The sequence below is a fragment of the Pteropus vampyrus genome, unplaced genomic scaffold, assembly GCF_000151845.1.
Source record: "Pteropus vampyrus isolate Shadow unplaced genomic scaffold, Pvam_2.0 Scaffold237, whole genome shotgun sequence".
NCBI classification, from domain to species: Eukaryota; Metazoa; Chordata; class Mammalia; order Chiroptera; family Pteropodidae; genus Pteropus; species Pteropus vampyrus.
The window spans coordinates 1,262,580-1,277,170 of record NW_011889018.1 but is presented as its reverse complement, the minus strand read 5'-3'; the positions used below and the strand labels follow the sequence as shown (position 1 = coordinate 1,277,170).

General features: G+C 59.9%; 1 long non-coding RNA gene across 1 annotated transcript in view; it reads right to left on the bottom strand.

Moving 5' to 3' along the window:
- Positions 1-7,334: 7,334 nt before the first annotated feature.
- LOC111728912 overlaps positions 7,335-14,591 on the bottom strand; it is a 12,072-nt gene continuing 4,815 nt past the window's right edge. The window contains exons 2-3 of the long non-coding RNA XR_002775999.1: positions 11,880-12,024; positions 7,335-7,377 (exon numbers count right to left, since the gene is read on the bottom strand). This is a non-coding gene — a long non-coding RNA (uncharacterized LOC111728912). The remainder of the gene's footprint in view (positions 7,378-11,879; positions 12,025-14,591) is intronic.

Sequence of the window (14,591 nt, the reverse complement as noted above, 5' to 3'; positions counted from 1 at the left end):
CCGGGGACATCGTGCGAAGCCCACGAACTCCTCGGGTAGAGACTCGGAGCCTCGCCCCTCACGGTCGGGTTTTCAGCCGGTCGACATGGCCGTGACGTGGACGGTGCTTCCGCGGCCGTGGTCTCGCCTGATTCTGCCCCAGCTACGTCACGGTGGCCAGTCAGTCGGTGCCGAGGCCGTAGCCGAGACGGGCTCAGTCGTTTGTCCGCAGCCGCACAGCAGAGGGAGAGTCGGAAGCCCGCCCGGTCCTCCGGCCTCCAGGTCCCCTGGTGCTGTGCTCGTGGTGGCCGAGGGCCAAGGCGGCCGGGCTGGGCGCCTGAGCTGACTGGGCGGCTGTGAGTTTGCTCGGCCCAGCCTGCCTGGCTGCTGGAACCCGTTCTGCTGGACAGAGGGCCGTGTCGCAACGTGGCCGGTGGGCGAGGCGGCACCGAAAGCCCTTCCTTCGCCAAAGCGAATCAAGGTTACTCGTCGCCTCAGGAAGCCCACGGAGAGGTGACACTCAGGAGGCCAGCCCGCTGCTCCCGAGCCCAGCCCACGGTGAGGCCTGGTGACTTCCCCGCGTGGCACCAAGAAGGGGAGCTTCTGGAAGCGAGCAAGCCCCCGGGGACCCCAGCCATGCCCAGTCAGCCCCTCTTGAGAAGGGAACCAAACGCAATGTGGGGGTCACGCCCACAAGCTGGGCCAAGGGTGCCGGGCCAAGGGAGGGTTTGCAGGAGCCGACCAACCGCTGTCACTGCCGAGGTCGTTAGGGCGCTGTGACAGTCGTGACCCGAGGGCCAGCAGCTCTGGACTCTCTGCTGTCACCTGAGGAAGTGAGGCCAGCTGGGCTACGACTGTCCTTCCTAGTGTGGCCGTTCTGGAGCATTCTGTCCGTGAAGGCGCCGTGCGGGGGGAGGAAGCCTCCATGGGGGCCGGGCCTGGGGTGGGGGCTGGGCACCGCTGCACACACCGGGCGTGCACGCTGTGCCCGACGAGCTAGGGCAGTGCCCGCCTCACACTGGGGCCCCATCGTGGGCTCCCCTCTGGGGGGGCGCAGCCTGCAGTGTCCCTGCGGTTGCTCACTCAGGCCTCGCTCAGGTGTCCCTTGCTCAGGGCGGCTGTCCTTGTGAGCCCCGACAGGGTGGACCTTCTCCACGACACTGAGCACCGCCGGAGCTAGCGTGTTTGTTCGCTGACTTGCTCGCTCGCTTCTGACGTCTCCTCTCACCTGGTTAAGCTCCCTGAGGGAGGGGACCGGGCCCGGCTTCGCTCACCCTGCGCCCTCAACACCTGGCAGAGAGCCTGGCGCTGGGGACACACGGCGGCTATCCTTTGAGTGAGTGAGGTCTCTGGGGTGCGGGGGGCCCGGGAGGGCAGGTTTATAGGAGCAGATGCCTCGCCAGGGCCCTCACCACCGTCCCCCATGGCCATCGCCGGCCAGCACGGCCACTGCCAGCTCCTGGACCTCTCGGGCCCTCCCTGAGAGGCTGGCCCACTGCGTAACAGGGGCCGGCCGAGGTCAGGCGTGACAGCCTCAGAAGCTGCACGTGCCCGGGGAGCCGGAGGTGCTTCCCGTTGGTGTGGACCGGCTCCTCGCCGGGGAACGTAGGGGAGGGAAAGGCGGCCTGTGCCATGGGGCAGCCGGTCCTGGCGGCAGGTGACCCCTCCCCTGATTTGGAGCGGGAGGTGCCGGGCGGCTCCAGCAAGTGGCCCGTTCCGACGAGAAGGAGCCTTCGGAGGGAACAGCTTCTCTTTCCCTCTGAGTTCAGATGCCCGAGGAAGCGTTGCAGAGGACAACGCAGGGTCAGGAGGGGCGGCTGCGTGGCACTGGGCGTCCGGTCCTCAGCGCCTGCCCAGGGCGCTCCGTGCCTGGCCCCTCGGGGCCCACGACACCCCGCCCGAGTCCCAGACGGGCGCGTCCGCCGCTTCCTCCTTCCCTGCGGTCCCTAAACCTCCTTCCTTTCTCCCCCGCCCCTTATCCTGCTTCGAGGACAAACTGGCCGTGAGCTCTGGTGCCGAGTCCGGCCTGCCCGAGACCCCGTCCCAACCACGAAAACCCTTCGCGCTGGGGAAGCAGCACAGCCTCAGCCTCCTGGGTGACAGCGACTTCCCTAAGCGCTGCTGGGAGGTGCCCGGTGACCGCTGGCGCCTCCTCCCCCGTCTGGTGCTCTCTCTCGCCCCGGTGCGGGGTGGCAGGGGTGACTTGCTCTTCTCAGCAGTGTGGGGCGGGGGGGGGGCTGCCTTGCTGCATGCTGGACCGAGCGATGGCATCCCACGGACCACGTCATTCGTCCCTCACGTGCCCCTATGTGGCAGGTGCTGTCATGACCTTGTAATTCGTCCTGGCATGTGACCCAGGGCAGGGGGACCCCTGTCTCACACCCCGCCAAGCAGACGAGGGTGTCGGATGGATGGGGCCCCCGCGCCCCGCTCACTCACCTCACACCTTCCGTAGGAATCCGGCTCTGGGCTGAGAAGCCCGCGCCCTGGGCTCCTCGCTCTGATTCACCCCACAGACCGACGCTTCCGTGGGTCTCGCTGGCCAGATGAGCAGCCGACGGCCGACGTGCAGAACGCTGGTGGCTCGGGTCTGCCTGCCTCCGAGTCTTCCGAGCCTGGCATTTCTCGGCACACCAGAGTCTTCGAAATGCCCTCGAAATTCTGTCTCCAAAGGCGTTTGCTCAGCCCTGTGCGGTGGGGACGCTTCTGCTCTGGGAGGCCGAAGTTCCAGTCTGGTTCTCGAGTTTGGTGGCATGTGTGAGGACTGATACCCAGGTGGAGCCTTTGCTCAGCGGCCCAGCAATTTACGCCGTTTTCATAGATTTCAATGATTCTAAGCGGCGGTAGCCAAAGTCTGCGCGGCGCTGGCTGGTCAGTGGTTTTATCTGTCGGAAACTTGTTTTTACGGTTTAGCGGGATCCTGGTGAGACAGCTGGTTGTTGCCAGGTCCGCACGTGTGGAGCTGACCACGTCTGTGCAGGCCGTTCGGAGAGGCACAGCCACAGTGCACTGGGGATCAGCTCGTCTTTCTAGACTCACCCGATCATTTTTTAAACATAATCCCATCACCTCGGTGACATTCCTTAAGCCCATTTTCCATAAAGAAGAACGAAACACAGTTCTTAGCTTCTCGTCCCCCTTCGTCCCAACTTAAAGCCATCTCTGCGCTCCAGGCACTGACAGCCAGCTGCCTCTCCTGCTCAGGGTAGCACGCCTGCGCCCGTCCGTCCCTCTCGGTGGCGCTCACGTCCCCAGGAAGCCTACTCTGTGCCCCGTTGGACCTGCTGGCCCTTATCGTCTTCCCAAGGAGCTCACTCAGGAGCGGCCTGCACCCCGCTCTCCCCCGCACCACACCACGGACAGCACCTGGCCGCGGCTCTCACCTGGCCTCTTCTTCCTCGCCGGCCCGGCGCCGTTCCCACACTGACGCTGCCAGGACGTGAGGGACTGTCCCGCAGACACTTCCGATTCAGGATGGCGAGGCGGATGGCGCCTCCTTCCCGTGTGAGTCTGCTTGCCCCCCAGTCCATCAGGGGCCGCCCCAACTCTGCCTCACCTCCGTGTGCCGTGCGACTCCGGTTTCCATTCGAACTGGGCCGTTTTCGGGTCGGTCCTTTGCGGGGTGCCGACTTGGGCCCACGTCTCTCTTGCCTGGACAGTGACGATAGCGGATCTATTTTTTTTTTTCCTAGTCTTTTCCTTTCATCTCTTGTCCTTTGAAACTCTGCAGACCGTGAGCAGAGTGAGGGTTGAGAGTGACAATGTGACCTCCTGTCCCTCTGTGGAAATGCTCGCCTGGCCCGCGACCGTGATGGGTGCCGTCCGCGCTCTGCACGTAAAGCTGGTTCCGCGGTGCCTCTGGCCTCGTGGACGAGACCTGGACGGGCCGAGCGCCTGGCCTCCCCCAGGACCTGCACGCTGGTTGTGCCCCCGGCCTTCGGAGGTACCTCCCGATTCCTCATTTGCGTGACGAGCTCCTACCTGCCCTGGTGCCGCCACCGTGCCCTCCGCAGACAGCTTCCTCCCGCGGCGGGGTCGGGCCGCTCCCCGGAGCCCGCGTGGAGCTCTGGGTGTCGCCCATCGCTCCGTGTCCGTTTCTCCGCTGCTCTCATCCACCGACCACAAACCCCCCGAAGGCTGGCGTTTCATACAACCCAGTGTCCAGCGCGGTGTAGACTGCAGCACACGGTGAACTCAATCCCCACGTGGACGTGAGTCCTCCTGTATCCTGGGAGTGTGAAGAAGCAAAGGCCCCTGGTCCTTCACACGGGGCGCAATCTGACGGGGCCCCAGGAGACACCGCAGGCCCTCGGGCCCCTTCCGGGCGGGTGGCTGCCGCCACATGTCCCTTTTCGGGACGTGGGGGTGGGTGGGGCCGCTATCGAGCAGGCCGGTCCCTCTGCTGTTCCAGGTGTGGGCAGTGGCCACACGCCACGGAAGCCTGCTCACCAGTCATGGCGCAAGCCGACAGGTGTATCGGTAACTCGAGATGGTGCGGCCCGGAGTGGAGCTGGAGCAGCGTCTGAAGGAAGTGACATCCGCGAGGGCACTCGGGCCCTCTGGGGACAGCGAGCAGCACCCGCATGGAGTTCACTGCGCAGCCAGTGCGTGAAGCCCTATGATGACTCCCTTGCTGAGCAGCCGCTCGCGCTTTCAGAGTCCTCGGCCTTCCCGTCTTCCCGGGGGAGACCCTATAAATGGGTCATAAAACGCCCCCGGGATGGACTTTGCTCATCTGTCCGGCCCCCTTTACTCACTCACTCCTGCCCCAGATGTTCTGAGCACCTACTACACCGGGCGCTGAGCTGAGCCCAGGTACACGCACCAGACTGCAGCTCAGGCCGCACCTGGAGAGCTCGGGGGACCAGCCGTGGGTGCCGAGCTAAATGCCGTGAAAGAGCAAATCTGGGGCCCTCGGCACGTCGCTCAGCCCGTTTCACGGTGAAAATGCAGGGCCCCTGGTCTGTCTTCAATAAATAGGACGTACTCGTCCACCTAGGAACATGCTTAGCGTCCTCGAGGGGCTTCCTGGCCAGGTGCTACCTGGATGTGAAACTCTGCCCATATTTCCACCAAAGGCACCTGACAGTCCACACATATCAGTGCAAACATAATATTCTTTTTTGGGGGGAGGATGGTTAAAAGGTGTCTCAGTGAAAGATTTTTGTGGACCGGCCACGGTGCTCCAGCAGAATTTTCTTTTTAAACCCTCTTTGGTGGCTGGGCGAGAGAGGCAGACGCGAATAAAAGTGAGGTACGAAGGGAACCTGGCCAAACGTGGCCCAGGTGTGTCTCTCACTGCACCCCGCACCTGGGTAGATGCATTTGGGTTTCGAGGTGTGGATTACAGACTGGCCTCTTTTCAGAACGAGGACGTGCCCTGTCACACACACGGGCAAACGGCCACAGCCTCCAAGTACCTGCAACGTGAGAACAGGGGACCCATCTTCCGAGCCCCGAGGCCATCCCCCTGCGGGGACTCTGCTGCTCTCCCTACGGTGGGTGGCTCTGTACCGGAGCACCCCGCCTTCGGAAGCGGGGCCGGCTTCCAGTCTCAGAGGCTGTGCTGGTCCCGACAGATTCCGAAGTTACGTTTGGAGCCAGTCCTTATAGAAAGCCTGGGACTCGGAGGCGAAGAAAGGTGGCTTTCGTAATCCCTGACGAGCTTGCCAGGTATGGCCGGAACTTTTCAAATGGGCCAAGTTATAATATCAGGCCTTGAGCTTGGGGCCTTGCCGCGGAAGCATCGGATGTGCGCCGTGCAAGTGACAGGTAACCAGATCGCCCAGGTGACAGGTAACCAGATCGCCCAGGTGCCCAAGGCACTGAGTCGTTGCGTGTGGTTCGTGGAGGAAGCCGTGCTGGCTCCTCTCGCCCGTGAGCAGTGGGACCGGCAGGTTCACCCAGGCCCCCCAGGCCCGTTCCTGCAGGGCTGACGCTGGCTGCTTCCAGGCAGTGGAGGTTGTTGTAAATCAGTGCAATTTCCTCAGTGCGACAGTCAAGCCGGGGACCTCATGGGAGCAGGAGTTTCAGGAGAAAGGCTCTGGCGAGTCGGGGGAGATTAGGGTGTTTCAGCTCTCTGAAGTGATTTGTGTGTTCAGGTCCAACTTATCACCATAAAGAACCTCATGAATTAAGTTGCCAGGCAGAGAAAACGGACTTTGTTTAGGTGGAGGGTGTCGGCGGGGAGGGGAGGCCTGGCTCCCAGCGGAGTGTCCCTGGCTCCCTGATCTGTGGGGCCGGCTTTGTTCTCACCGACCACTGTACTGGTCCAGCCTAAGGACCTACGGTTCCATTCACTTTAATGAATCAAAGGCCTGCCTGGGGCCTGGGGACGTGCCCGGTCCATCTGCCTGAGATACAGCCGTCAGATGGCATGTGCCCATTTCCAGGACCGGCTCCTCAAGGCCCTCTGTGTGCAAGCAGCTGCCCCATGGTCATAGGGTGGGGGGTTATTTGGGGGAGTTGTGTGGCCCCGTGAGCTGAGGACTTGCCGAGGGGCCCTCTGTTCCGACCATCCTGATGCCAGCGTCTAGCACGAGGCTCTCAAGACCCGAGAACCATTTGTGGAAAGAGGGAGGAGAGAAAAGAGGGAAGAGACCCTCCCCCGAAATCCGCCCTCGCCACCGAGCCCGTCCTACCTGCCCTGGGCTCAGGCCGCACCCTTCGCGCGTTACTCTTAGTTTAGTCCGCCGAGCACTGGATGTGTCTTAAAGGGTTTTAACACCCCTCAAGGGGATCAGCGAGAGAAGCCAAGTCCGTTACTGGCCTTTCAGTGATGGGCCGGCCGTGGAAGCGGGGTCCCGGCTGGGAGCACGGTCACCGGTGCCCGTCAGGGCCCATGTCCTCCCCTCCCTGGAGGGTGTGCCTGGAAGGGGTCGGTTAGGCTGGTCCTGAGGGGCCCAGAGGCCCCCAGTCAGCCCGAATTCCAGAATGATGCTTGCCTTTCCTTTGCCTGCACAGGAGGCCGATTGCGCCGGGGTCCTTGGCTGTGAGCGGGGGTCATGACTACGTCAGGACGCCTAGACACACGAGGACGGACGCCAAGTATGATTATTCTGATCTTATAGCTACTTGACACCGAGTTCCCAGGAGAAGAGTGTTAATCTCAGAGGTCAGCTGGTGCTCCGGACGGCACGTTTCTGTCCCCAGAATCCATAGGTTGAAACCCTCCCCCCCTCCCCCATTGTGATGGCGTTAGGAGGCGGGGCCTTTGGGAGGTGTTAGGTCAAGCGGGTGGGGCCCTCATGCATGGGGTTACACTGAGTTTATAAAAGACACCCCAGAGAGCCCCCTCACCCCTTCCACCAGGTGGGAACACAGTGAGAAGGCAGCTACCTACCCTCGCCGGACACTGAATCTGGCGGGTTCTTGATCTTGGACGTCCAGCCTCCAGAACTGTGAGAAATAAATGTGTGTCATTCACAAGAAGCTCAGTTTGTGGTATTGTTGTTGTAGCAGTCCAACCAGACTAGACCCAGCCCTGGCACACTAGTATGATAACTCTATTTCCAGGGAAAAGCAGATTTAAATGAACTCTGTCAGAGGAATTTAAGTGTGTGTGTGTGTGTGTGTGTGTGTGTGTGTATCATATAAGCATGTGGCAGCGGCATTTCTGTGTCGAAAGCATAGACATCCTTTGTCATCCTCTAAGCCAGGGATCCCCAACCCCTGGGGCGCACAGCAGGAGGTGAGCAGTGGGTGAGCAAGCGAAGCCCCATCTGTATCTGCAGCCGCTCCCCAGCACCAGCATCACTGCCTCAGCCCTGCCGCAGATCATCAGGCATTAGATTCTCATAGGAGCGCCGGTCCCTGGTGCCAAAACGTTGGGGACCAGGTCTCTAAGCAGTCTGGGGAAGAAATCAGATAAAATGAAGAACTTCCAGATGTAGGTTCTGTTCCCTGCCTTGGAATGCTCAAGGCCTTCCCAGCTGTTCCGTGTTTCGTCCTGGCTTTCAAGAGGTGGGAAGGTGGCGGAGCGGCTCCTGGGGTTCTGAGCCCCCCGAAGGACACGCGGCATGTGAGAAACCAGCTCGGCACCGCCAGCAGCGGTGGCCATGCTGCGAGAGAACAGTGGCCAAGCACTAGGTTCCAGGAGGATTCTGAGCCGGTCAGCCGCTCCCGGACAAGCGCGCCTAGGACCCCCAATGGATAGGCCAGTCTCTTCAACCAAAGATGCCGGGAAAACTGGACCGCCACGTGCAGAAGAGTGATATGGGACCCGTGTGTCACACCACTCACAAAAATTAACTTGAAACGAGTCAAAGACTTAAACACCAGGCCCGAAACCGTGGAACTCCCAGAAGAAACTGTAGGGAGGCGGCTACTTGACACAGGCCTCAGCAATGATTCGTTTGCGTTTGACACCAAAAAGCACAAAACGACAAAAGCAAAAATCGACAAGTGAGACTACATAAAACTAAAAAACTTCTGCGCAGCGAAAGAATCCACGAAATGAAAACAGACAACCAGCAGAATGGGAGAAAACCACGCATCTGATCAACGCTCAACATCCGGAGTTTATAAAGAACGCATACAACTCCATGACAAAAACAAACGACCCGATTAAAAAATGAGCAGAACTAAACGGACATTTTTCCCAAGAAGACATCCGAATGATTCGGATGACGGACACACAAAGAGATGCTCAATCGTCGGGGAAATGCAAATCGAAACCACAATGAGATGTCGCCTCACACCTGTCAGAATGGCTGCCATCAAAGAGAGATCACGCAGAGGAGAGGGAGCCCTCACTCACTGTCGGAGGGAATGGAAATTGCTGCAGCCGCTGGAGTTTCCTCGAAAAATTAAAAATTAAAAATTAAAAATAGAGCTACCGTGCAAGCCAGCAATCTGCGTATTCCTCCGAAGGAAATGAAAACAGGATATTCCGGAGAGAGATGCACGCCCATGCTCATCGCAGCATTATCCACGACAGACAAGATGTGGAAACATCCCGGGTGCCCGTCCACAGCCGCATGCAGGGAGGGGACATGATGCACACGCGTGAGGAAATCTTGCCGTTTGAGACGACACGCAGGGACCTGGAGGGCGTTCGTTACGTTAGGCGAGATAAGTCAGACAGAAAAGACAAATTCCGTGTGATTTCACTTATATGTGGAATCTACAAAAGCCGAACTCCTAAAAACAGAGCCGAATACTGGTTAGCGGGGTTGGAAGGTCGCGGATAAGGGAGAGATTTTCGAAGGGGGCGAACTCACGAGTCGTGGGTACGTGAGTCCCGGAGGGCTAGGGCTAGTGCGCAGCGTGGACAATGTAGACGGTGATGCTGTGTGGTACGATCATCAGACTCGCCGAGATACTGGGCCTTCATCATTCCCACCCCGAAAACGAAATGCTAGTCCTGTGACGTGATCGGGGTGCTGCCTACCTACAATGGCAATCGTGTGACAGCACATAAACGCATCGCGGACACTGTGCCCCGGATGCGGTTACCCCTCCACCGTCCTCATGCTGTCCCTCCCCAAGAGGACAGCCAGCCTGACCCCTGAAGCCGGTCCATGGGCGTGGCTCCGGGAAGCCCCGCCCCCAGCCCGCAGATGCGCAGAGTCCCTGCCGTTTAGCTGAATTTCTTCACTGTTTAGATTGAGAAATTGTTTAGATTGAGAATGTGACTCTCAAAGATCGCACACAGCTAAAACCGTGTAAGACTGTGATTAAAACTCAGCAAAGGGTTAGCAGGAGTTTCTCGCCTAACCACGGGTTCTTCTCGTTGTGTGCTTAATGAGGTCTCTCTCTAATTGATTGGTTGGTTGATTGATTGATTGATTGATTGGCAAAGCACTTCTCGCTCTGTCAAACAAATTATCTCATGCACAGTAGTCCCTGGAGCTTAGCTCGGGGGAGCTCACTGCTCGCCGGATCACTTAGCAACGCCTGGGACCCCGGACAGAAGTGGCCCCAGTTGGCACGTGGAAGGGGGGCCAGGACCACAGAGAGGACGGGCACTGCAGCCCCCCCAGCCCGCTCCCCTCGCGCAGTCCTTAAGCTTCCCCCCAAGTCACAGCTTAGCCCGCGTTCCTTCCTGGGACGAAGCGGGGACAGGGGTGAGGAGCCCGCTCGCTCCTGTCCCCTTGCATTCTGGACGACAGTCACCTGAGGGACACATCTGAGCAGCACTGGGGACGGACGTGGCGTGTCCGCGGTCCTGAGACTCGAGTCTCCCTACCCGCACTCCCGGGGGAGCCGGCTCGGCCGGGCTGTGCCGCTGGGGCCCACTCCTGGGTGCCGGAAGGGGTCAGAAGGCCCCAGGCGGGGGGAGGGTCTCTGCTCAGGTCCAGGGTGGGCCACACGATGGTCGGCACGGCCACCGTCAATGCCAGCCCTGGACACACTGCGAGGCGCCCGGTGTTGGTCATCTCGGTTTCTGTGACTTTGCGATCATTCTTCCTGGGCTACGCGACCCCTGCTTCTCCCTCACAAAGCAGGTTTGTGCCCCTGACCGTGATCTGCCCCAAGTGTGCGCTGTAGAGCCCACGGCCCCGTGTCCCAGGAGAACGGGAAGGGGCGCCATGCGGGGTCCGGCCGGCCTGGCGGAGGCAGAACCCCATCTCTGCCCGCCCCCCTCCCTCGCCGTGGCTTTCCCGAGGTTTGGAGGGGCTGGTTCAGGACACCTCGCTTGAGTTCCCAGCCCAGCGACACCCGGGCCGTGAACCACGATGTGGCAGCAAACGTTTTAATCTCCCATGGAACAAAAACAGCGTTTTCTGCGCCGGGGCCGAGGGTGAGGGAGGAGGCCCAGAGCCACCCCGGATGGCTGCCCCAAGCTGGGGACAGGCCAGGCCGGGCCCCACTAGGAAGCTTAAAAGAGATACCGAAAACAGATTTGCATTTTTCCTTTCACGGAAACTAAGCCTCTCTCGGTTCCATGAGACGCCGTCAGCGGCCTTCGTCCAGCTGGAGTGCTGGGTAGGCACGGCCCGCCCGTGTGGTCAGTGGCAGCGGTGTCCCCTGGCCCCCGGCCACGGTGCTGGAGGGCTCTGACCTTGCTGCTCCTCTTAGGACATACTCTGTCCGGAGGTGGATTTGAGTGGAAAACAGTCTCAGTGTGGCATTTGGAATTTGGAATGTCCTGGCTGGGTTATTAGTCAAAACTCTAAGCTTTGACATCCGTTCTGCTCGGGCTCAGCGGGCCTGGGCCGCCCTGCTCCCCGGGTGGAGGCTGGGGGCGGGGGCAGGGTGGCCGGGGGGCCGGGGCAGCTGAGTGGGCCGCTGGGAGCTGGCTTTGCACCCCGTTCCCGCCTGAGGTTTCAGGCGGAGCTTCCTCCTGGGCAGGGTCTCCCGGGGGCCTGCCCTCTGACCCGGGGAGGGGTCCCTCTGTTGGGCGGTCACTTGTGACTTTTTGCTCTCGAATATACCTCTCACTTCTTGCTGCTGGGGTCTCTGGCCACCCAGGCGGGCCGGCTGGTCAGCCCCCTCGATGTCGCTCCACTGGATGTCCCCGTGTGTCCCACATCTGGCTCTGCCCTTCACGCATCCCTTGCCCTGACAAACTCTGGGGTGGAGGGCACCCCAACCCAGGCACTTGCTCCTGCTCCCACCACCCCGAATAGTGTCCCGTGGATGCCACACACATGGCTGAAAAGGAGAGGGACTCAGCAGAGCCGAGCTCCCTGGGGCTCCGCGGAAGAACTCGCCCTTCGCCTCCGCGGCCTCACCCCCAGCCTCTGTCTCCAGAGGGTCTGCTCTGAGCGGGCCGGTCTCTCTCTCATCTGGGGGGTGACCCCGACTCCAGTCTCTGTCCTCCGGCCGCGTCGCCTTCTCCGTGTGAGGTGGGATCCCCTCTGCCTCCCTCGGCTCAGCCCCCGCTGCCCTCGGCTGGACGGTGCAGGGGCTCCCACGTGACCTTGGACCTCTAGTGACAAATGACACAGACTCACCTCAGCCCTCGGCTTTCCAACTTGCAACTGGCGTGCCGATCCAGAACGTTCCTGTTCTGTGGTTGGAAGATTGGGCTAAATCCCCAGGGCCTTGGACATGCTGGTTAACACCAAACCCGTCTGTTCGCAGAGTTACCTGTGAAACCTGCGGTTTATAGAGGAAACTGACAAACATCAGCGAGGATGTTGCTCGGACGACAAAGCCACGGCTTCTCTTCACCGATTTTCACCCCCACCCACGACTCGATAGAAAACCTGAGCCTCGTGCTCTCTCTAGCTCACTTCATTCTCGATTCCCAGGGGTCCTGACGTTGCTGCCTCCGGCGAGGGTCTGCTCTGAGCGGGCCGGTCTCTCTCTCAGATAAATCTGGGGGGTGATGGAGGGGGGTGGGGGAGCCTCGCAGTCTGATTGTCTCTGGTGTGCCCCTCCTAGACCGGCCGCCTGGCGCGTGGGACGGCTGGGGACTGTGGGGGTGGCCGTGGCAGCACGCCGCAGGCTGGGCGACTTACACACGTGTTTTCTCCCAGTTCTGGAGGCCGGGGTCCCACATCGGGGCGTCGGCAGGGCTGCTTCCTCCCGAGGCCCCTCCTCGGCGGGTAGACGGCCGCCTCCTCCCTGTGTCCCCGCATGTCGTCCCTGACTAATCTCTTCTCACAAGGCCCCCAGTCATGCTGGCTCAGGGCCCACGCTCACACCTCGTGTCACCTTAATCACCTCTTTAAAGGCTTTGTCTCCAAACGGAGTCACGTTCTGAGGTCCCAGGGGTTCGACACATGAATTTGGGTGCGGCGGTGGGCGGGGGGCACAGTTCCGCTCATAGCACTCGGGAACCCTGATCCGAACTCAGTCACCTTGGACGGGACCGGGATTGGATTCTGGGGGCGGGGATGGCCACGCTCACGGGGTTTCGGACTCCAGCCTCAGGCTGCCTCGCACACTGTCCCCAAGTCGGGGCGGGACACTCCACGCTCTGGGCAGCCTTCCTGGCTCCTTTCAGGCCTGCCTTTTCCTCCGAGGCCCCTTCTTCCCAGGAAGAGGCCATCTCTCCGATTCCTGCCAATAATGACGCTCCAGGGCTGACCCAAGGAGGCACAATGGGCCCTGGACGGGAGTGGGGCTGACCGCCCGCGGGCATGTGGCCCTCAGGGTGTGTGACCCTCACCGCCAGCCTGTGAGAGGCCACCTTCTCCCCTCCGGTCTCCACCCCTCACACTTCGTAGCCACCTGGCTGGTCCCAGCAGGCCAGGCTGTGTGGTGCACGGGCTTGGGCCAGGCTGAGCCGGTGCGGCTCATGTCTCTGCCATTTGCTAGTGTGGCCGTGGCCAGGTGACCTAATCGTCTTCGGCATCGCTCCATCATCTGTACATGGAGACGTAGTATTTGCCTCATGGTGTTGCTCGTGGGGTTACTTGAGGTCATGCCTGTCAGGTGTCTGACACCTGGTGTTACGCACGGAACTGTTGGGGTCCTAACCTCAGGGAGCCGTAGCCCAGTATGACTGGGGTCCTCACAAGGAGCAGATGAGGACACGGACACGCACAGAGGGAGGAGCCCGTGGAGACACAGGGACGAGAGGAGAGAGGCTCAGAAGGACCCAGCCCGGCCGACACCACAGCTTAGACTTCCAGCCTCAGAGCTGCAGGGAACTCACGTCTGTCATGAAGCCACCAGGCGGTGGTGCTTTGTCATGGCGGCCTGGCCTCAGCAAGCGAATATGCTTAGGATGCAAACGTCTCTCTTCCTCTTCTGCTGCTCCCTGGGCCCACGTTGTCAACCAGAGCCGCCTCGGACCAGCCCTGTGGCCGCTCGGCCTGTGCGCTTTGCAAAGAGCAGGTAGAAAATCCTGGAAAAGGCTCAGCGCACGACAAAACACACCGACAAGGGAAAACAAAAGACCGTCTTAGAAAAACGCCCGGCCCCGTCAACAATGAGCCCCTTGAAAATCGCCTAAAAGTCAGCGCCTTAAAAGGGGACGAAAGCTGCTCTCAGTGTGGCCACTTGCTTGGTCTTTCTGAAGTTCCCTGTGAGCCCCGCGCCCCTCAGTTCTCAGGAGCCGGGGTTCCCCCCGCTCAGTCCTGTGCACTGATTCGGGGAAGTAGCTTCGCAGACCGAGCCTCCCGATCCAGGGACGAGGCGCCTGTTCATTTAGTTCTTTAACATCTTTTCACAGAGGCTTATAATTTTCTTCTGTAAAGACTTGCACATCTTTCCTTATTTTGTATTTCTAACGCGTTTTATTTCTTCATGTTTTTGGAAGCGTATTTCTTAATTTGCAAACATTTTAAGTTTTCTATTTATCTTTGTATTCACGGTTCCTAATTTTATTGCATTGTAGTTAAAAATACATCATTTGTAACATACCGGTCTTTTAAAATCTGTTGAAACTGGCTCCACGGCTACGTGGTTAATGTTCACGTCGTACGCGCTTGAAGAAACATGTAATAAGTAGTTGTTAGATGTAAATCAAGCTGGTCAGTTTTGATGTAGAAATACGAGCTGTGTTTTTTTCTTTTTTATATTAGTCTCGGGTGTACAGTGCGATGGTTGGATGCTTACGTAATTTATGAAGTGATCCCTCTGATTAGTGTAGCACCCGCCTGGCGCTACGCACAGCCATTACGGTAATATCGACTGTCCCCTGTACTGTATACTTCACATCCCCGTGACTATTTTGTAACTACTGATTTGTCCTTCATCCCTTCACTCTTTTC